General features: G+C 38.0%; 1 long non-coding RNA gene across 1 annotated transcript in view; it reads left to right on the top strand.

Moving 5' to 3' along the window:
* The first annotated feature begins 103 nt into the window (after positions 1-103).
* The window catches only part of LOC117012109 (uncharacterized), a 42,743-nt gene continuing 28,049 nt past the window's right edge, over positions 104-14,797 (top strand). The window contains exons 1-2 of the long non-coding RNA XR_004421124.1: positions 104-237; positions 5,184-5,296. This is a non-coding gene — a long non-coding RNA (uncharacterized LOC117012109). The remainder of the gene's footprint in view (positions 238-5,183; positions 5,297-14,797) is intronic.

The raw sequence follows: 14,797 nt of genomic DNA, 5'->3' as shown, positions 1-14,797 counted from the left end.
GCGGGCGGCAGCGCCGCGCTCGGTGATTGCACCGCGTGCGCGTGAGGTGATCTCGGCCTAGGTCGCGTCAGCCTCGCCCGTGGTTCGAGTCCCGCCCCCTGCTTGAGCGCCGGAATCGTGCGAACCTGCTTAGGGGATACGTTCTGTGGACTCCCAGAGACAGCCCCATGTAGACGCGAAAGGAAAGACTGTGAAAGACGCCGCCTACACAGTGGAACTGAAGGGTGGGACGCTGAGGTCAGTCCCATCCCACACCAAACCAGTCCGACGGGTATTGATTTATGGCCGTGAAAGTAACAAATTTTGGTTCTTAAGTATGCTGAATTATACGGAAACGGTTTTTCCAACACCCCCTGTGTGTGTTTATAGGCTGTCGTGACGTATCTGAGGTAACATTTCCCAAGAACGCCACTTAATCTGGCCGTTTAGCGGCCAGAAAGGTTTTGAAGCCAGAGTTCAGCCCTGCAGCCACAATCCACCTGAACTCATCCAGTGTTTTCAAATAAGCATGTGTAGTAATGACAGTCCTTCGTCTAGATGACAATCAGGAGCTCCTGACCCGATTTATGTATTTATTGAGTCAACATTAAGAGCTAGGTATTGTGCTAGGCCCTGGGGGATACAGCAGTGAGTGAGAAAACTGCAAGGTCCTCTGGGAAGGAGCACAAATACCCAGTTGCCTGCTGGACACCTCTGCCCAGAGAGCTAACATTCATCTATCTCACAGTCAGTAAAAACAACACTAAACTTGTTGTCTCCTCCCACCCCTCTGTCAACCTGCCCCTTCTGTGATGCCTGTGTAGAAGGGCCACCTCCTTGCCCTCTTCTTTCCTGCTTCACCTCTAACCAGTCACCAAATGCTGGAATTCCACCGATTGAAAAATGTCTTCCTTCTTATTGCCACTACCCCAGGTGAGGCCCTAATCTTGCTCTTCTACATTGCTGCAACAGTACCCTGCCTGTCTACTTCCAGGAATGTCCTTATCTTCCACACTGCTGCTGTTTCTTACATCACTAAAGCTATGTTGTAATCATCTGTGGGGACAGAGCCCCAAAAAGCAGTTTCCAGGCTCTCGGCCTCACATAGAAAGGTGCTGGCACAGGTAGTAAATGGCCACCGACTGTGATCAAATGGCCATCAGCTGTAACCAGTGAGCCATTGGGCACTAATATAACTGCCGTTGCTAGGCTAACAAAAGATGGGAGCAAGAAGATGGTGGCTGAGCCTGCAAGCAGCGCAGTGAGGGTTGAGAATTGTGTTGCTCCTGTTTCCTGTTTCTTCAACCCAGCCACCAGCGAGAGTATAGTGGTGTGACTCCCCTACCTATGGCTCTGTGGGTGTTCCTTTCTGGCCTAGCCATGTCCTGCGTTCTTATGTGGGGAGTGGGACCAGAGACCCCGCCGGACGCCCCGCACGACATCATCTCAACAGGTTTCCTCTATTAGAAGATGAACTTGAGAATAAAGATCATAGTTCTTATGTTCTTTGTTTATCCTTATACCTACCATAGCAATTATCAAAAGTGTGATCCATGGCCCTCTGGGGATCCCCAGGATCCTTTTAGGGTGTCTTACAAAGTCAATACTCTTTATAAAAAATACTGTTATTTGCTTTGTTACTGCTGGAATTGGCACTGATGGTGTAAAATCAATAGTAAATCAAACTTCTGGCTTTTTATCACAAACCAAAAGCAGTGGCACCAAACTGTAGGATCAGTTATTCTTCATTGCCATGCACTTGCAATAGAAAAAAAAATTGCCTGTGTCACATAAGAATGTCCGTGATGAAATTGTGAACATTAATTTTAGTAAACTTTAGCTATTGAGTACATGTATTTTGAATTAACTTGATTCAACATGTTTGAATCAAGTAGCATTTTTGCTTGCAAGAACACCTGACAGACAAACAGATGGTCACTTAGATTTCGATATTTGAGAGACATCTCTTGAAAATGTATGTAGTCAGCATATCCTTTCAAGGAAAACCACTGGCAGTATTTGTTGTGATAATAAAATTAAAGCTTTCAAATAAAAATTAAGAATTTTACAAAACATATCTACTGTTGTGAACTCAACAGCTTACTAATTCTTAAGACTTTTCTACAGAGGAACATTTACTAACAAATGGATTTTGTATAATAAAATGTGTCAACTTGTTGAATCTGCCTAATTCAATAAACTAGTATTTCCAAATGACCGATGCATGACAAAATCATGCTTAAAACATCCATTCAAAGTACAAGTTAGACCAATAGATTTTCACAGAATACAAAAAGTTCATTGATATAGTTTATAGTTTCTAATCATACATTGCAGCTAACTTTTAAGATACTACCACTTGTGAGGAAGAACAAAATTATCTGAAAAAGTTATTTAAGTATTTCTCACTTTTCCAATTATTCATCTGTGTGAAGCCAGGTTTTCTTACAATACTTCAACCAAAATGGAAACAGAATAGATAGCAGAATAGATTGCATACAAAAGCACATTTGAGAATTCGACTGTCTTCCATTAAGCCAGGCATTAAAGAGATTTGCAAAACTCTAAACCAGTGCCACCTTTCTAATTGTTTTTTGTTTTTGAAACTATTAGTATATTCTAAAAAATGCATTATTTATGTTAACATGGCTTTGTTATTTTTAATAATAAACATTTTCATTTCTCCACTTTAATTTGTAATACTGCAAATATATAGAGATAGAAAGAGATACTTAACATATAGATTGACATTTAAAAAGAAAATTTTAGACTTCTCAATAATTTGTCAGATTGTGAAATAGTCCTGAGACCAAAAAGTTTGAAAACTGCTGACCAAGAGTATAAGGTTTTCAATTTTTGTTCTCTGTGGAACTCAGTCCCATTCCACCAGTATGGGAATCATTTTATAGCAAGACCTTTTTTTCATTAAAACTTCAAAGTAGTTCCCATTGTTATATAACCATAGCTTTTGTTATTTTAATCGTATGGGTTTTCCAAGGTGATGTTTCAGAAACACATCATAAAATAAAAAGGGAGATTATTGATTCATCGTGGTTTTGACCCTACTGTTATCTTATTAGTTGAATATCGCAGTTAAACTTTTTCCTAGGCTGCCTATACTTCTCATCAGACCACTCTTTTAACATTATTGAAATTTACCTTAATTATTGTGAACTAAGAGTGGCCTGAAATTGTGGGTGATTGATAACAAAGCATCTGTGACCAAAGTCAGAGTTTCTTTGTTTAAATATTTTTTAATGTTTATTTAATCAAAAAGATGCTTGACAATTAAGTTGGATAATTTCTTTAAAATTTTTTTTCCTTTATGTGATCTTTCTGAACTATTTGGGGGAGAATTATATTAAATTGACTCCTGAATCAGTATAAATTGCAGCCATTTCTCCAGAGAGCTCTTCCATCTCAGCTCAGTCTTGAGTCTCTGCTTACTTTCCCATGATTCGTCAGTAAGATGCTGCTCTCTGACAGGAAGGGTGAATCCCTTAAAATTCCCAAAACTACACTATTGACATGTGAACTTACCTTTACAGCTTTACTGAAGCATTGTAGATAACAGAATTTTAGAACCCAAGAGAAAAACTAAAACCAGATGCTAAATATGACTTTTCTAAAGTCAAAGGAAAATAACAAAATGTTATGGACACAGAACACTATTTGTCTAAAGTTTACTTCTCTAGTGCTCCTCAGTCAGTGAAGGGGCTTTCTTTAAACGGTGCTGTAAAAACAATTCCCATGCAGGAGAACTCTAACCCCTACCCTCAGAGATCATTTCACTGTAGGATCCAAAGCCCACCCACATCCAAAAACCCCTACCCTAACCCTCTCCAGCAGGGCAATTCACAGACACAATTATGCAAAATATTTCTCTGAGTTTTGTAGTAAGAGGCAGTTAAGCAAACTGTTCATTTGACACCTCAAGTCTAGACCCCTCAAGTCTCTATACCAGTGCGAAACGGAATGTCCATCTTCATTTCTCCTCTAGTTTTCTGTTAACTTATTGGAGCAAACACACACACACACTCCAAGGACAAATGTTTCTCAGCTCTGGGACAATGCAAAGCCAAATAAAGAAAGAGAAACATTTTCCTAAATGCAGCTAAATTCACACAGATTTCCCTGCTCTTAACAGAGATAGCACTGTGTATGCTTATGCAGAGAGAAGTGGTTTCCCATTGTGCATCTTCTGGGTTTCAAACCATGCCAACTAGAGCATTTGAAATAATGGGACTGTCTACTGCTGATGAATACGTTTCAGTGACACAAAATATCTGGCAGTAGCTTTGAAATAATATCTTTATAATTATAGGTCACAGCAAATTATCACTATTTTTTCTTTGTTGCTTGCACTTTGGTGTCATATTCAAGAAACCATTGCCTAACCCAAGGTCATGAAGATTTAAGTCGCTGTTTTCTTCTAAGACTTTTATAATTTTACATCTAATATATAAGACTGATCCATTTTGAGTTAATTTTTGTATGTGGTATGAGTTTAGGGTCCAAATTCATTCTTTTGCATGTGAATATTCAGTTGTGCCAGCCCCATTTATTAAAAAGACTGTTCTTACCCCATTGAGTCATCTGGATAGACTTGCCCAATAATCAACTGACTGTATATTAGGGTTTATTTCTGGACTCTCAGTTTCTGTTCCATTGATCAATATGTCTATCCTTATTCCAGTACCACACTTTTCTTTAGTAATGCACACACACATGCATAAATAAATAAGTGTATATTTATATAAACTTACAGTAATTGCTTTTGATGAGTAACTTCTAATCAACGTTGCATACACACACACACACACACACACACACACACACACACACACACGGTGCCAAAAAAATGTATACACATTTTAAGAAAGGAAAAAACTATTAAAATTGTAATACTCAATACATACCAATAACAAAGGATGAATACAAGTCACATTTGACTTCTGCAATTACTAGAGATGCTCAAAGTGGTTACTATCAGTGTCCAGACATTTCCGATTATGGAGAATTACTGCTTAAGCAACACTGACCATATCTTAAAGTGTATACATTGTTTTGGCACCCCTGGTATATATATACATATACATACTTATACAAAGCTTGGGACATGATAAAATGACTTTTAATGCTTTTTCAACTCTGTTAGGTAAAATGCCTATGACTCTAACAGTTAATTCCATTTATGTTTTTAGGTTAACAGGATTCTGTCTGCCACCATCAGTAACAAGTACCAAATCTGTGTTCTCACTACGTTTGACCAGTGATTTGGCAGTTCGTGGTCATGGGTTTAAAGTATATTATGAAGGTAAGTGATGGCACCATTGCCTAGTTCAATGTAGTCAAACCAAAATATTCCAGGGTGGAAATGGAAGAAGAATCACCAGGAAGGAAGATACGGTTCATCCTCTCGTCTCAAATCTTGTCCTGAGATTCAACTTCTTATTAATCATTAACATATAACAAAATGCTGGAGTTAGTGTGCTTTAATGTTTTACCACAGTGTGCCTAGACAGAAGACAATCTTTCCCTTAAATCTTCTTAGGAGATGAGACTATGAAATCACTATAGGGTTAGAAATTAACAAGAGAGAATTAAATGTGAGAGTAACAGGAAACTGATTTGAGATTCAAGCATTACGGAATCCACCTTATTCTCTGTGTTCTACGTCTCTGCCAGAAAATAAACTAGTAATCTGTCTTCTTTGCAAATTAGAGTCAAGAGATTAAAGTCCATTAAGAGACAAGCGTTGATATCTTCCATTCTAAATCCCTTTACAGTCCCACAGATCCATTACCCCTTACCTACAGAGAAGAAAACTAAAAACCTCTTGGAAATGAAGGTTTTTATCTAGAAGTTTGGTACAAACTCATTTGGCATCAAAACCTGAACTGATTAGAGGATATTCATAATCTTTATTTATTCCATGTAGTGGGAGTACTCATGTTTCACTATAGAAATATTGTTTGATAATGGGTGGTACCCTACCTTTTGCTGAGGGTGTTAAAAATGTACAGAATCTTCATGTTTTTCCTTTTTAAGACATGAAAAAAATTCTGATGGCAAAAATAATGTTTTCTGAGGGTTTCTGACAGCAATAGTGGACTTGTAATGTCTTTTTTATATGATTCAGTTCCTAGTTTCCTTACCCATAGAAATATCACATCAGATTTCAACTTCCCCAGGACCACAGGTATCGCACCAGGTCTAGTATAATCATAAGAAGTACACAAATACAGTAGCGGGGTGGGGGGCAGGGTTACTTTTTAAATCACATACTAATTTAAAACCTGATTTTTTGTTGTTGTTGCTGAAACAACAGAAATAGATACTGGCTGATTAAGTTCCTGGTGAGTGCTCTCTTCCTGGCTTGCAGACAGCTGCCTTCCACTGTGTCGTCACATGTAGAGACAGCGAGCTCTTCTCTCTCTCCCTCTTCTTAAAGGGCACCAGGCCTATTAGATTAGGGCCTCTCCCTTATGACCTTGTTTAACCTTTATCATCTCACAGGCCCTATTTCCAAATACAATCTCATTGGGGGTTAGGGCTTCAACACGTGAATTTTTGTCTTGATTACTGTGCCTTTGTAGTAAGTTTGGAATTGGGAAGTATGAGTCCTCTAACTTAGTCATTTTCAAGATTGTTTTGGCTCTTCTGGGTCCCTTGAGTTTTAACATGAATTTTAGGATCAGCTTGTCTTTTTCTGCAAAAAGCCAGCTGGGCTTTTGATAGAGATTGTGTTGAATCTATAGATTAGTTTGGAGAGTCTCGCCATCTTAACAACGTTGTCTTACAAGCCATGAACATGGATGTCTTTCTACGGTATTTATTTAAATTTATTTTAATGATGTAAAGTCTTCTGTTTCCAAGCCTTTCACTTCTTTTGTTAAATGTATTCATAACTATTTTATTTTTTATTTTATTATACATGGAATTATTTTCTTAATTTTAATTTTAGATTGTTCATTGTAATTGTATAGAAATACAAGTGATTTTTGTGAATTTATCTTGTATCGTGCTACCTAGCTGAGCTCATTTATTAGTTCTAATAGTTTTTTAATAGGTTCATTAAGATTTTCTACATATAAGAAAGATTCTGTCATCTGCAAATACAGTTTTACTTCTTCCTTTCCAATATGATGCCTGTTATTATTTCTTTTTCTTGCCTAATTGCTATGACTTGAAGCTCCAGCACAATGTTGAATAGAAGTGGCAAGAGCAGATCTCCTAGTCTTGTTCCTCATCCTAGCAGGAAAGCATTCAGCCTTTTACCACTAAGTATGATGCTAGCTGTGAGTTTTTTGTAGATGGCCTTTATCCAAATGAATTAGTTCTCTTTACTCTTAGTTCGTTGAGTATTTTTATCTTGCAGAGGTATTGCATTTTGTCAAATGACTTTTCTGTGTGTAATGAGATGATAATGAGGTTTTTGTTTTTATTAATGTATTACATTGAATGATTTTCATTGGTTGAACCAACCTTATATTCCTGGAATAAATTCCCCATGGTTGTGGTATATAATCCTTTTTAATGTTGCTGGATTTGGTTTTCTAATATTTTGATGAGGATTTTTGCATGTATTATCATAAGGGATATTGGTCTGCCATTTTCCTTTCTTGTGATATCTTTGTCTGGTTTTAATATTACACTTACACTGCCTCATAAAGTGAATTAGGAAGTATTCCCTCTTCTGTATTTTAGATGAGTTTGTGAAGAATTGGTATTAATTTTTCTTTAAATGTTTGGTAAAGTTCACTGGTGCAGCTATCTGGGTCTGGGATTTTTTTTTTTTTGGTAGGTGGTTTGATTACATATTCAGTCTCTTCTTATAGGTCTATTCAGATGTTCTAGTTCTTTCTTAGTTCTCTTTCTAGGAATTTGGCATATATCTATGTTATCTAATTTGTTGTCATGCAGTTATTCATAATATTCTCTTATAATCCTTTTCTGTCTGTAAGGTTAGTAATTTCCTCCTTTTTGTTCCTTATTTTAACAAATGGAGTCTTTTTTTTTCATGGACACTATAGCTAAGGGTTTGACTTTTTTTTTGTTTTTGTCCATTTTGTTCTTTCCGAAGACTAACTTTGGTTTTGTTGGATTTCTCTATTGTGTAATTATCTCCATCCTAATCTTTATTATTTCCTCCCTTTTCTTTCTTTCAATTTAGTTTATCCTTCTCTTTTCCAGTGTTATTGTTTCCCAGTGTTGTTTATCCTCCTTTTTCATTAAGGTATAATGTTAGGTTATTGATTTGAGGCTTTTTATATTTTTTAATGTAGACACAGGTATAAATTTTCCTCTAAGTTTTCAGAATTCCCATAATTAAGGAATTCTGTTATATTGTGTTTTTATTTTCATTCATTTCAACATAGTTCCCCAAAAGTTCCTCATTTCCCTTTTGATTTCTTTGTTTGGCCATTAGTTATTTAGAAGTGTGTTGTTTAATTTCCACACATTTGTTGAATTTCTCAAATTTTTTTATTTTTTATTTCTACTTTCACTCTTATTTTGATTTTAGAACATACTTTGTATGATTCAACCCTTTTCAATTTATTGAAACTTGTTTTATGACCTGTCATACTTATGGTCTATACTGGAGAAAGAATGTTCTATGTGCACTTGAGAAGAATGTATATTTTGTGGTGGTTTGTTGGAGTCTTTTATAAGCTTGTTAGCTCAAATTGGTTGGCAGTGTTGTTCAAGTGGTCTTTCTTTGTTGATCTCTGTCTAGTTTTATGCATTGTTGAAAGTGGGTATGAAGTATCAGCCTGTAATTGTTCAATTGATGAAATTTTCCCTTCAATTCAGTCAGTTTTTGCTTCATGTCATGCTTATATGTTTATAATTTTCTTCCTATTGGATTGATCATTTTATCGTTATTACCTTTTAATATTAAATTCACCACAGAATAGTTTTACCTTGGCACCTTGAAATTGACATATGAATGTAATTCCTCAATTTTAACAACTTTCTGAGGCTTTATTTCACTATAGTTACTGCCAAAGTTCCATTCCCACATGAAGAAGAAATCAGATACACACAAAAGAAATACATAGCCCAGGAGTGGCAGCAAAGATGGTGGTAGTGGCCATGTGGGAGGGACTAAGGGTATGACTTACATAAAACAACTGGGCACTAGAAGGAGAGTAGTTATTCATACATATTGGATATTAGCTAGGAAGTGTTTTAGGACAAAACCAAAAATGTTTAATGCAGGAGAATTCAGATGGCAGAGTAGGAAGCACCAGGAATCTGCCTTCCATCTGGACAACAACTGCCCTGCTGGAATCTGTCTGATGTCTGTTTTTGAACTCTGGAGTCTGTTACAGCCTGGGTGGTAAATTGAAGTTGATTTCGGTCAATTTCAGCTGTTAGCACAGTACAGCTACCCATATACCGCAGCCTAATCTGCTGGCAGGCAGCTCTGTATGTGTTCCTGGAGCAGCCTGCACATAACCTGCAGGAATCGGAGTGGGGAAAAAAGGACCCTGTCCTCCAAATATCTGGGATCTGAGCTCCTCTTATTGGCTACTGCTTCTGAACACAGAGGTGCAGACAGAAGGTGGGAGGCCATTGTTTCAGGACGCTTGCATCCTCTCTGGCTGAAGTAACTTCAAGAAGATTTAAAGGGCTGGAGCCTTCCCTCTGCCCTTAATTTTTTCTCTTTTGGGAGCCAGGTGTTAAAGACTAGGAAAAAATTTAACAAAACAATGGCATATATGAGTAAAATCAGAAAGTCAGCACACATACCTAGGGAAAGACTTAGAAAGACCTGAGAAGACCTTAAGATTATACCCCAGGCTCAGCACAGACAGCCTGCAACAATCAAACAAAACAAGAAACAACAAACCTGATTTCCAGAGTTACTATGTTATTAGATTCAAATGTCCATTTTTTCAACAAAAAAATCACATGGCATACAAAGAAATGGGAAAGTATGTATCTTTCAAAGAAAAAAAATAAATCAACAGAATCTGTACCTGAAAAAGACTTGATCTACTAGACAAAGACTTTGAAACAACTATCTGAAAAATGCTCAGAGAACTAACGGAAGATGTGGAGAAAATTTGAGGATTGGTATTCTTCTTTAAATGTTTGGCAGAATTACCAATAAAGCCATCAGGTCCAGGGCTTTAGGATAAACAATTTCCTTTTGCTGGTATGTTTTTCCTTAAATTTTCCTTTCTCCATCACCAGAGTTTTTAAAATAAGTTTAGGGATAAAGAAAGCTACTCACCAGCTGTTGTAAACCACTGAAATCTATGAGTCCAAGATATGAGCTCATAGTATCAACCAAGCCAATGAGACTCCTTTTCTAGAATATCTGGTACAGAGAAATAAGTCCAACTCTTTATTTTTATGGTGTGCTACCAACAGGCAACCCAAGTCATAGAGAAGAGCCTGAGAAAAAGAAGCTAAAACATAGACAAAAGCTGAAACAAAGGAATAGCAAAGAATCCTGATACTGCTCAGTTTCTGAATGTAGTTGGGAAATAAAAACAGGAAAACTCTCATTCTTTAGGAAAATACTTGTTAATTTTTGAAAAAAATGTTAATTTCCTCTTTAAGAATGGAAGTTAGCTTCTTATCCGTAATATTTATTCGATAGCCAAAAGAAAACGTCTCCCTCCAAAATGCACTTTTGTTTTGACAACTTTTCACAAGCTCCTTATGATCAAGGAAGATAAAAGTTTTCCTAGTGCAAATAAACTTGCTAGTTTAGTTTTCTGTTACACAAATGAAACCTTTAAACCTAAAGCAATTGATTTCATTGCTTTAAATATTTGTGGGAAATTGTTTAATTGTGAAAATTAAAGATAGTTTTAAATTGAATATTTATGTAAATTATTCAACAGGAAGCTTCCTAAGCTTTTCTTAAAGACGCATTGTATTCAAAGATTCAAAAAATTGCAGTTTTATCTATCCTACTCTTCTCTTCCTAGTACAGTAAAAATTTAATAACATGATTTCTAAAAGTTTTTGCCACCAACATCTAAACACTGCAAGCTTTTTGTTTTGTTAAGTTTTTCTTCCTCACTGTTGATGCTAAAGCTAGTTTCACCTGGGTCTTCTGTGGCTTTAGTTACATGGGTTTCCTTTTAGCTTAACTAGATAGGGTTTTGATTCTTTGCAACTAAAAGAGTTTTAACAAAACAGCATTTGCTTGGTCTCATCCTCTATACATAGGGTCTTTTCCAGGTTATCATAGGATGGCTATGATAGAACAGGATTCTAAATCTTGAGTCTTAGACAAACACCATCACCCTATTTCAAAATGACTAACAGTCTTTTTTTTTAAATCCCCACAACAACCCTGAAAAATATTATTACCCCATGTAGCACTATTGATGCCACACTCAGATCTCCTAGACATATTTCTGAATATGTTGTACATGTCCTAATGTATGTATCTGTGTCTCTCCGCCTTACAACTTTCTCTTGGCTAGCCTGAGGCAGGCCAGAAGTGCTGTGGAACCCCTAGAAGCAGCTCTTAGCCATGATGAAAGAGAATCGAAGAGTAAAGACTCTAGTTCCCTCACTCATTAGATTGAAAAACTCTTGAGACTTGTTCTACACCCTCTCCCCAAGTTCCCAAGGGATTGAGCCCTACTTTGCCCACAATTACAAGCCATTCAATAATACCCCATCATTAACTTCCTTCCCTTTCTTGTCTTACTTCCCCACTGCTCTACCAGTAATTCCTGGGATCACCTCCCAATTAATTGATGTGTACCAAAATCCTTTCTCAGGGTCTGCTTCTGGGGGAACTCAGTTTCAAATACCCCATTTTACAACTTAGGAAACTGAGACAGGTTAAGTAGCATCACACCTATATTAGATATAGGCTCTGCACTTCAAACCCAGGATTTCCTGGATCCAGGACCCATACGTGTTGCCTCTCTGACACATAGCTTCTGAAACATAAGCATTTATGCTCATTAATGTATTACTGGATAAAGTACAACTGACATTCAAAGGTTTGCATTTCTGGCTTAGCACCAAGAGGCCCTATTCATGATCAGATCTATGTTTCTTACCACTTCATCTTTCGTCGTTACCCACAAACCTCTTTCATTTGTGCTTTTGCAGTTCTTCTACTGCCTCAAACAGCTGTTGGGTCTAGGTGTGGATTTTGCCCTACTCACAAGCTAAAAAGTTACCTTGTTGCTATTTCATGTGTAGTAGCAGAAGATAAGACTCCTAAATCCCAGACAAAGGACTTTATGGCTGGCAGCAAGCAACACGCGCATTGGTATGTTTGTATTGATTCCTTTTGCCCTCCAAGTCTCATGGGGCAATGCAATGTGGACCCAAATGGACACCTCACATGTAGTGGGTTTTTATCACAGTTGAGGAACATTGAGCTTGGAAAACTCGCTATTTTATAGCAAGCAGTAAACAAGCCTGCTGTTTATCCTGGAGAGAGGCATTACCTCATCCTTCAAGGTTATTCACTGCAAACAAAGCCCTGAGAAATGGCCCTGGTAAAGAGTAGTCTGGACTCTGCACTTTTCATGTCTGAAACTAACAATTCTCCTAGACTCCACTTTTCACTTGCTTAAACTGACCTGAGTTTCCATAACTGAATGGAAGGAGACCTAATACAAATGGTTAAGGATATTCTAGACATAGTGCAGTTGTTACATTTTTTTTCAAATTCAGGTCTTTTTTTTTTTTTTTTAATTGAGGAAGGGGAACAGGACCCCATTGGGGAAAAGTGTGCACCTCAAGGACCCCCTCCAAGTTAAGTTGTTGTCCCCCCAATCCCAGCCATGGAGGGTGCAGCCCAGCTCCAGGTCCAGCTGCTGTTGTTAGTTGCAGCCCACCACCCCTTGCGGGAGTCCAACCAGCAACCTTCGTGGTTGAGAGGACTGCATTCCAACCAATTGAGCCATCTGGGAGCTCAGCTGCAGCTCAGCTCAAAGTGCCGTGTTCAATCTTAGTTGCAGGGGGCGAAGCCCAGCATCCCTCGTGGGAGTCGAGGAATTGAACTGGCAACCCTGTGGTTGAGAGCCCACTGGCCCATGTGGGAATTGAACCGCAGCCTTCGGAGTTAGGAGCACGGAGCTCCAACCACCTGAGCCACCTGGGCTGGCCCAGGTTTTGTTACTTTATAAAATAAGTTTCTACTTGAAAGATATAGTAAACTTTGTGATGTGAGACCAAATTAAACAAAGGAATTGGTTTTGCAGGTTGGATTTAAACAGTATATATTTTGTCTTTGTTGTTGTTAAATGCAACATGAAATACTGGTTTGCAACTATAATGCCTAGGTCCTAATTCTCTATTTTTAAACTTTTTCTAGTACGGATAAGAGTACAGTAAGTTCTCACTTAACATTGTCAGTAGATTTCTGCGACTTTAAGTGAAACAATGTATATTAACAAGATTGATTTTACTATAGTCTAATTGGCATAAGAATTAAGCTAGTGAAAGTGAAGAGTCCAGAAGTATTGTTAGTTTCAGACATGGCTGCTGTCATGGGTAATTTTATGTGTCAACTTGACTGAGTTAAGGGATGCCCCAGATAACTGGTAAAACATTATTTCTAGGTGTGGTGTCTGTGAGGGTGTTTCCGGAAGAGATTTGCCTTTGATTCAGTAGATGGAGTAAAGAAATTCACCCTCACTAATCTAGACAGGCATTATCCAATCTTTTGGGGTCCAAATGGTCCAAAAAGGCAAAGACAGGGCAAATTTTTCTTGAGCTAGGATGTCCATCTTTGCTGCCTTTGGCCATCAGCAGTCCTGGTTCTCAGGCCTTTGGCCTTGGACTGAATTATATCACCAGCTTTCCTGGTTCTCTGGCTTGCAGACATCTCTGTGGGACTTCTCAACCTCCATAACCATGTGAGTCAATTCCTATAATAAATCTGTATGCCAGGGGTGCCAAAAAAATGTGTACAAGTGGACACTTTGGTCAATGTTGCTCAAACAGTAGTTCGCTGTAATTAGAAGTGTCTGGACGCTGATGATAACCACTTTGAGCATCTCTTGTAATTGCAGAAGTCAAACGTGACTTGTATTCATCTTTTGTTATTGGTATATATTGAGTATTACAATTTTAATACAGTTTTCCTTTCTTAAAATGTGTACACAATTTTTTGGCACCCTCTGTATATGCAGATACACACACACACACACACACACACACACACCCTATTGGTTGTTTCTCTGGAGAACCCTGATAGCTGGATTCTCTCTCTCTCTCTCTCTCTCTCTCTCTCTCTCTCTCTCTCTCTCTCTCTCTCTCTCTCTCTCTCCCCAGCTCTCAGACAGACTACCACAATCTGTGTATGGTAGAACAAGACTCCAAGACTCATAACCTACCAACAGAAAGTGTGCATCTTCCCTTATAGTTGTGCTGAAAGGTCCAAGGGAAGCTCTTAATGGCCTGGCCTCAGTCAGGTGGCTTTCCCTGCATCATTCACTGTAGTTACATGGGTTGAAGACCTTGGTGTTAGTGGCTTCAGGGATGGGGGAAGAGGGTTGCCTGTGACAAAGTCAGCTCTGCCTAAAATAGGTGAAATGGGTTCCCCATATAAAGGAAGGTTTCTGATAGAAGAAGCTACACATGATAGGCGAGACACCACTCCATCAGTCCTATCTGGACACTCACCTAGAGGCTTACTGACCCTGGCCTTGCTTTATGTTTAACAGAGCGACCCCATTCCAAATGGAGAAACGATAGGGATATTCACTTCCATTTTTAAGCCAGTATCTAAAAAGAAACTGCTCTGCTTTCTAACTTCAATGAAATGTACTAATTACCTTATTATTTACAAATATGGGGTTCTGTAAAAGCATTA

Source organism: Rhinolophus ferrumequinum, chromosome 20, assembly GCF_004115265.2.
Source record: "Rhinolophus ferrumequinum isolate MPI-CBG mRhiFer1 chromosome 20, mRhiFer1_v1.p, whole genome shotgun sequence".
In the NCBI taxonomy this organism is placed as follows: Eukaryota; Metazoa; Chordata; class Mammalia; order Chiroptera; family Rhinolophidae; genus Rhinolophus; species Rhinolophus ferrumequinum.
This window is presented reverse-complemented; position numbering and strand designations above follow the sequence as displayed.